Genomic DNA, 8,706 nt, shown 5'->3' with positions numbered 1-8,706 from the left:
CCCCCCCCCCCCACACACACACACACATGCAAATTGTAAATTACCGTGAAGCGGTGTGGAAAGAGCACGGTGAAATGGTCCGAGTGGGACAGTGCAGTGGTTAGAGGGACTGTCCCACGAGATAAAAGTCGACCCACCCGTTAGCTCAGGGTTGAACATCATAACCAGTAACATGACACCAGGGAGGCACCGGTTCTGACGTCACACGAAAATATCAGTCGGCTGGTTGTGGCACTGCCCCCTGCCGGCGCGACTGTGCTGCCACCTAGCTAAGCCTAGTCAGCCTAGGACGGGACGGTTTTATTTGTTCTCGTCTAGTGGTGCAGCTTGCGACGACACTCGGTCGACATAGCTGTGCTGCAACATACCCCAGGTTCGGAGTCTCTCGGACGGCCAATCCTGTTCCATAACCACAGCTAAATCCCCGCTGACCTTAACCAGGATTGGCCGGACGACGTTAAATCTTCGTAGTTCGAGAGACACCGAACCCGGGGATAGTCTATCGAAGCCTTGGCGGCTGAAGAAGGGCTAGACATATCTCACTTGATTTTGACGTGGCCAGCCTCACTTCTGTAGTTTTGCTTCACAGAATTCTGCGTCCTATTGAGTTTCCGGTTACGTAGTACACGACCACGTTCAGGAACTCGATGTTTTTTTTAGATACATCACGTAATGACAAACTTTTGGCAGCATTTACATTGGTTGCCTGCATATTTTGGTGAGGAAAAATCGCTATCGCAGTAGTACAGTCAAGACATACCACAAAGGATCAGAGCTAAAGCAGCATTATTAACCAAAAGTGTATTGCATTGATCGCCAGCATGTTCGTAAAATAAAATACATCAGGAATAAAGATGACAACCAAGCCGCATGGACACTTATAACAAACATGAACGATAAAGTGGCAACACAAATGAAAGAGAGAAGATGAATCTGCCCTTCGCAATCGTCAACTTAAAATAAAACTTCAACTATACAACAGACCTCTGTGCATTAAAAGAACACGAATACACTCGCTTTGTCGTCGACACACAATGGGAACATCCTGGCGGCCCAGCCAAACAGCGCGCCCGCCTTCGAGTAGGAAATAGCAGCGGCCGCAGAAGTGGCCAACAGATAACTACCACATTGTTCGTCACGCCACCTGCACTGAAACGTAACAGCTATTTAATCGTGAAATGTAGCTATCCATCCAAAAATGCTGCACTACACCAGCACCACCGCACAGTTAGCAGATAGGTACGGAACGCAGGTCCTGGTCTCTGTCTCTTCCGAGTAGGGTCTCCGGACCGGTCACCAGCGCCACCATCTCCGCGCGGTAGCTAAAGCACAGCTCTCCGGCCGGGGCCCGCAGTTCCTCGGCCTCTTCGTCCAGCCTTGTCCTTGTTTTGACGTGAGTGAATGTGCAAATGTTTTGAATGATTAGATCAGCAGCCGCGGTTACGGATTCTGAGCAGTAATCGCCACGCACTTTGTATGTGGATCGCTCTTAAATGTAAATACAAATACAAATACAAATACAGCCAGACCAGCACGGCTCCCGCCCAGCACCTGAAGACTCCGCCCTCCGCAGATCCGTCCGTCCAAAGCCGGACAGCACACAGGGGCAGGAACGCGAGGTGCAGCGTAGCCACGCTTTCCCTTTCCACCGCCGTGGCCCCAGCCCGGATCGGGCACACGTCCAACCGGAAGGTGACGCCAGCCGTCTGTTGACACGGTGGGATTCTCGCTCTCGCCCAGGCCTGGCGGCCTCGCAATCTCCAGCCTCGGACCGAAGACAGGCGCGCCGGTGCCGAGGCCTTGGCGGTCGCGCGCAGGGGGTCCCCTGATGGCAGAGCCAGCGCCCTCCCCAGCAGCCTGGCAGCCAGCGTCCAGCTTCTCTCCTCCATCGGAGAAAGTCGGGCTTCCGCCATTAGTGCGTGGCACGGTGTTGAGCGCGGACACAGGTGATGATGCGGCCGCCTCTCGCAGTCCTCGCTCCAGAAGATTCACGTGCGAGGGGGCGGCCGCCGGCAGCCACGCGACGGCAGCGTGTTCGAGCGCCCCTCGGACGTAACCGATTGGCCACCGTACTAAGGGCACCCTCGTCCAGGCCCCAGCTATTCAACCAGGTCGACGGCGCCGTAGCCGTCACTCGAGCCACGCCACAGAGCTCACGCCTCAAAGCGGTTGGCTCTCCGGTCCTCGGCATCCGGCATCCGCAGTGATTTGGCGTAGCCAGGACAGGTGAGATGCCGGCCTCAGTCATAACCGGAAAGCCTGTAAAAAAAAAAAACAATATGTGATTGACAAATGGAAATATATTGTAAGTATAGAGTTGATAAATCATGACGCACACTGCATTGTGACAGTAGATACTTTAGTGCGATTGGCAGAGGAGGGACTTATTGTAAGAAAACAATGAGCAATTGAGGCATTGATTTGGTTCTGTAGGTAGCTACCTACCCTTCACATATGAATGTGGATGATTTGTACTATTAAGAAAAACCATAGGCGTAGGAGCGGAGGGGGGGGACATGCCCCCACTTTTCAGCTATGCTAATTTTTAAAGTAAAATATTTATTTTTCATTTAAATTCAAAACTAAGAGCAAGAAATGGTTCGGCAAGGTGAGATGAGCACGAAACTGCAAAGAATTTGTTCATAGGGGTATTACGGTTCCCACAAAGTGACATTGAAGTTCTCTGCCCCCCCCCCCAAACTTTACGTGAGGTTCCTGCGCCCATGGAAAAAACACATTGCATTATGTGCATCAACACTTAACCCTTGCACGAGGGCCACAAAGCCCACTATAAAGCCCACAAGACACCATCTGAAATTAACCCTCGCCGGCCGAGGGGGGGGGGGCGGGTGCCGCCCCCCCATAGGGTTTTTTCGCGATAGCTCCGAACACGCTGGCGATAGAGAGCTGAAACTTGGCATACCTGACCTTTGATCCAAGCCGGATCTTTTGACACCAACCGCATTTTTGGGTCAGGTCAGGTCACTGACCTATGACGTCATAAGTGAACCTCTGCACGGTCTTCAGATGTCGCAACTTCGCAACGCCCTCACTGCCAGAGGAGATGTCACAGGGAAATGAAACTTGCAGGATCTAGTATCCATTATGAGTCCTACAACTTGTATATCTCGGATTTTTCCTAAAGGTCATATGAGGTCAGGTCATTTTCGTGACCTCACCATTATAAGTCAATGGGGAAAAATGAAAACTGCTATTCTGACGCCGGGAACGATCTCCAACTATCTCAAGCACACAGAATCGTGATTTGATGCACTCCTTGCAAGGTTAGATGCGTCACTTTTGCAATGTTGACCTTGCGTGACGTCATTTATGACGTCATCAAGGTCATATTAGTTTTTCGTCAATAACTCTTGATCAAATTGAGCTAGCGAGTCGGGAAAGCCACCAATGGACTCAGGAAGACCTGCCGAATCGAATGATATGCGACATGACCTCTTTCGACCAACTTCGTGACCTGGGGGTGCTGACCTGACCTTGACCTGAGGTCAACACCCCAAGTTGACCTGACCCGGACAAAAAGTATATCATTCGACGCGCCTGAGCGAGACGAACACGATGCTGCCAAAATCGGCGCTCTGCGGCCGTTTTGTGCGAAGTTATTCACCAAAAACTGAACCGTACCTTGGGGCACTTGACCTGACCTCAGAGGTCACCGGTTGACCTAGGACCTTAAAATCGGGTACCAATCTCTGCGTCTCGTAACGGCGCACACGCTCGTTTTTTCCGCGACGCGCTAGCTCCACCAGGGGCGAAACGGCGAGGGGGGGGGGTCGTACCCGCCCCCCCCCTCGGCCGGCGCGTATGTAGAAAACCAATAGGTCCGGCGAGGGTTAAAGCATGACAAATGATAGCATGTAGGCACCTGACGGCTGACCTACTACATATAACCTACTGAACAAAACATACCACATATATCAATATGTATGTGCAGATAAAGTATGAATGCTAGGTTGATACCAAGGCTGTTTAGTAGATTGTAGGTATGCTGAAAGGATGAAAGATGGGTATTTTTTCAAAAAAATATCTGATCTACAGTTCATATGAACATGCAACATGGGGTTAGGTAAGGTTTGTTTTTTGTTTTGTACCAGACTGGAAATAATACACGTTATGCCTTATATGTCCGGCATAGTGGCAGGATTGCACCGAAAATTTCAGCGCATGTCCGGCGTAGGTAACTTCGCATGCGCCGAATTCGGCGCATGGCGGCAGACGCCATAGCCTTGATATAGCCTTGATCGGTAGATGTGCACATGTGCTTTATATAAAAAGGGTTTAATTTTTGCACAAATAGGTACCTAATTTTTGGCGCAAATTACACAGAAATTTCAGTGTCTGGGTACCCACCTTCCTGTCAAGTTGATACTTGACACACCATCCTGCTATCTGAGGCGGCCCAGGAACCAGCTCAGGCAATTACAATGAAAGTCAACAGTCGTGCGGGAATTACACCACTCCCCATTAAAATATGATATCAAGTAATTAGTTAATGACGATAATCCCGCCACCACAAATCTTATGAAACACATCAACATTGACCTTTGATATTCCGAAAATAAATACCCATAATGCTTAAAAGCGAACGTGTTCTTACGCAGCTGTGACATAAGCTGCGCATACGAAAAACACCAGCTAGACCAATTGATGGCGAATAAACCTGTTGATGAAGAAATACTTGTCTCCCATTGGTCTGTGAACACAATCTGCAGGAAACGCAGCTTAAACTACAGTAAAATTTTGCAGGAAATTCTGCAGAAAGTAAGAAAAATGCAATTTAAACATATTTAGCCAATGAGTCTGGCCAATCTGTTGATATATTCCGATAGATATTGAGCACGATCAGTCATTTTGAAAGAATTACGGTCCGACTCTCTTTATTTTTAAAGCAATGACGCATAATATGATTATTGAAAAATTGACAAATATATTTTCTTGGAGGGAAAAGTGGGACTAGCGTTAAGTTAAAAATCAAAATTAATACACTGATCGAGACCTCGCTTTCAAAAGTATATATCAGTGCATTTTCGCATCGAATCTCTCTCAATCATGAACAAACTTGGGCAAAAACAGCAAGATTGCCTGTTTTGTCAATTCACACATTTTCATATTTGGGGGCAATTTTAAAGTTGATGGCCAATGTTTTCAAAGTCAACATTTCCACAGGAAAAAATACAGCTATTTTTCTTCCAAATTCATTCATTTGTAGAGTCCGACTCTCTCTTGTTTTCTCGCAGTTTCCGTTGTGATTTGAGAGAAACGATCATGTGTATCATAAGCGTTTGGCTCACTTCAAGACGGCAGAATTTGCACTTGCATTTTCTGCCGTGTGGAAGACCAGAGGGAGTCAACTAATTTATGACAGAATGTGCTTAAAAAATGACTGGTGAATAATATCTTTTGTCAGTGCCTGACAAATATTTATATTTTAAATCACGCTCTTCAGCTGTCAAGTGAGCTCCAAATAGCCTAAATTGTCGGCTGTTTATCATCCTAGGTCAGCTCAAGGTCACAGACGTCAGCTGAAGAAAGTGGTGACCATTGGCCCTGTGTTGAGCGGACAAACCGGTGTTACCTAGTATTCTATGTACCGTGCATGACACCATTTCTATTTTTGCCGTGGCAGCTATGAGATGAGACTGGAAGTTATCATGTTTATGTTCGTAGCTTTAGTGTTGATGAGAAAATCCCGACAGCACAGGATCAAAGTACCTTACGAGTATTGAGCTGCATTGAGCCGTTCATCTGAGCTCGCCTGTTCACGTGTTCACCTGCACTCACCTCCCTCTCTCTCTCTCTCTCTCTCTCTCTCTCACTCTCACTCTCTCTCTCTCTCTCTCTCTCTCTCTCTCTCTCTCTCTCTCTCTCTCTCTCTCTCTCTCTCTCTCTCTCTCTCTCTCTCCCTCTCTCTCCCCTCTCTCCCCTGTCTCTCCCTCTCTCTCTCTTCATCCCCCTCTCTCTCTGCCCCCTCTCTCTGTCCCCTCTCTGTCCCCTCTCTCTCCCTCTCTCTTTCCCTCCCTCTCTCTCTCTCTCTCTCTCTCTCTCTCTCTCTCTCTCTCTCTCTCTCTCTCTCTCTCTCTCTCCACGTATAGAGGCGCGTGCTCTCCCGTGTTCTGGCAATGAACACATTTCAGCCTTTAAATAAGCACAGCAATGCTAAATGCGTCCTACATATACTTTGGAAAGTGGGAAGGCACAAATCCGTCTAGAAGAAAGACATGTTTAATGTTTATATGTAACCATCTCAGATGAATCCGAGGAGTCAAGCAGTTGGCTGGAACATAGACCTCTACGCTGGAACAATACCTGATACCTCTAGTCAAGGAAGACGTAATGGCCGCCCCACACTGGAACTCGCATGCGGGTTGCGGGTTTTTGAGTTTTCGGGTTTCTTCAAAATTAAATAATACAATCTATGCTGAGTGACCCGCACTACCATCTAACAAGCGAGTCTGCATGTTCTTAGCTTGCGAGCCACCTTGCATCGCATTCGAAAAGTTGATTTTGAGTCAACTTTCGATTTTCCTCGCTGCGAGGTCTGCGAGTTCTGCGAGGTTTGCGGGTTTTTCGTTGGAGTCGAATTTTGATTCGTTACGCTGGTATTGCGACTACATGTAATTTTCTGAAGGTGTACCGGCTTCACTGCATTCATGAAGTTACCATGAGGGAACGGTCTAATCACTCTATAGAGTGATTAGACCGTTCCTCTCTATACCGCTCTATATAGACCGCTCTATATAGTGATTAGACCGATATAAAAGAGTATCATGCCGGCAAACTCAAAACTCGCAAAGTCGCAACCCGCATGCGAGGTCCAGTGTGGGGCGGCCTTAAACCAGAGCGTAAAAATCGCAGAGAATGCGTGAGTTCCGGATGAGTTCATCTAAAAGAAGTCCTTTTGGTGTTGCAAAACGCGCGGTGTTCCACAGTATGATCAATTATTGAGCTCGACACATCTTTTCTTCGAGGTGGTGCAAATGGAGTGAACGGGAAAAGCAAAGCACAAGCGAGCTGCACTATTAGAAACGTACAAGCGGCTGCGCCACTTGCTTTGCTGCGTGGTAGGAAAAATTACGGCACCAGCCAATTTGCTTTCGAATGGTGTTTGATTCATGTCGATGTGTCGTCTAGAAGCATAGATATGGACGGAAATGTGAAAAGAATTTAAAAAAGAACTGTTCTGAGGGCGTTGTTGGATGAAATTTGGGTGATACGGGGTCAAGACGGGTCAAAGGGGTCAGCCCCGGTCACTTTGGGTCAGGCCAGGTCACATAGGTCACCTCTCGTCCGCTGGGATCAGCCCGGGCCACTGTTCTGCTTTTGTCTCCACCACTACCCCTACCCCTACCACTACCCCTACCACTACCCCTACCCTACCCTACCACTACCCCTACCCCTACCCCTGTCCCCTACCACTACCCCTACCACTACCCCTACCACTACCCCTACCCCTACCACTACATCTACCCCTACCACTACTACTACCCATACCACTACCCCTACCACTATCCCTACCACTACCCCTACCACTACCCCTACCACTACCCCTACCACTACCCTTACCACTACACTACCCCTACCACTAACCCTACCACTACCCCTACCCCTACTCCTACCAACACCGCTGGGTCATGTCAGGTCACAGAATAATTCGTGCCATTCCATTGCCCTTACTCGATTTTGTCGGAAATGGCGCTTTGTGGCAAATGTGGCGCATTGCGGCAAATGCGGCGCATCTGTACCTGTTGTTTGAGCATGCATCTTGACACCAAATTACACCCATATCGGACTATATTTGACAAAACTGTGCGAGTTGCGGCGAAAATGACGCCCTGAGATAATTGTGGCGCATTGCGGCAAACGCGGTGCATTTGTAAACTCGTATCACAAACTGTTGCCATTCAACGAAAATCTACACAATCTCTCGCCACTATTTATTCAAATTAAAACTTGCCCATCCGCCAATGCGAGGTACTCGCCGCCGATCGGCATGCATTTAGTCCCCAAATAATGATGTAAATAATAAACCAATTAATACAAATCAAATATATTCAAAATACACAAAGCTTTCGGCTTAAACAGCCTTGATCACTGTGAGTTGTGACAATGTATAATCGGTACAACACAAATATTCGCAGTAACCGTCTAAGAATTCTTGAAAATAATGAATCGCGTGTTTCTTGTTTTACTAGCCAACTGCCGATTTTGCTGCCATCGATGACCAAGTAATGAATCCATTTCTACTGTTGAATGTGTCCCGTGTGATAATATGAGCCGCTTCCAGGATCTTTCTCGTTGATTTCTTCATGTTCTTTTCTAATATTTTCGTATTTTCCCAATCAGGTAAGTGGTTGCATTGTTCTATGTGTAGCACTATCGCGTTTGAAGTACGATGGAATTTTACGTCGCTTTTATGCTCTTTTAAACGAACATTAACCCCCCTTCCCGTTTCTCCAACATAAGTTCTTTGGCACCCCTTGCACGGTATTTCATAAACTACACTTTTGGCATCATTTATGTCTTCTCTACTTTCTTTATGTTTGACTATTTCTTGAATTTTCTTTCCCGTCACAGTGGCTACTTGTATGTCTGACTTTTCGAGTGTTCTTGATATGATGTCGATGTTCTTCGAGTTTGGCACTGAAATCCACCTTCGTTTTTTGTTCGCTTTTCGTTTTCTTGCAGTGT

The 8,706-nt window shown here is 47.4% G+C and overlaps 1 long non-coding RNA gene across 1 annotated transcript; it reads right to left on the bottom strand.

Moving 5' to 3' along the window:
* Positions 1–873: 873 nt before the first annotated feature.
* LOC122369286 lies at positions 874–4,564 on the bottom strand. Its single transcript, XR_006254389.1, has 2 exons — positions 4,369–4,564; positions 874–2,259 (listed from the first exon to the last, which is right to left on the bottom strand). It is a non-coding gene; the product is annotated as an uncharacterized LOC122369286 (long non-coding RNA).
* Positions 4,565–8,706: the final 4,142 nt, after the last annotated feature.

The sequence above is a fragment of the Amphibalanus amphitrite genome, unplaced genomic scaffold (genome assembly GCF_019059575.1).
Source record: "Amphibalanus amphitrite isolate SeventyFive unplaced genomic scaffold, NRLGWU_Aamphi_draft 000033F_arrow, whole genome shotgun sequence".
NCBI lineage: Eukaryota > Metazoa > Arthropoda > Thecostraca > Balanomorpha > Balanidae > Amphibalanus > Amphibalanus amphitrite.
The sequence above is the reverse complement of the archived record's forward strand: the minus strand, read 5'-3'. Positions and strand labels throughout refer to the sequence as shown.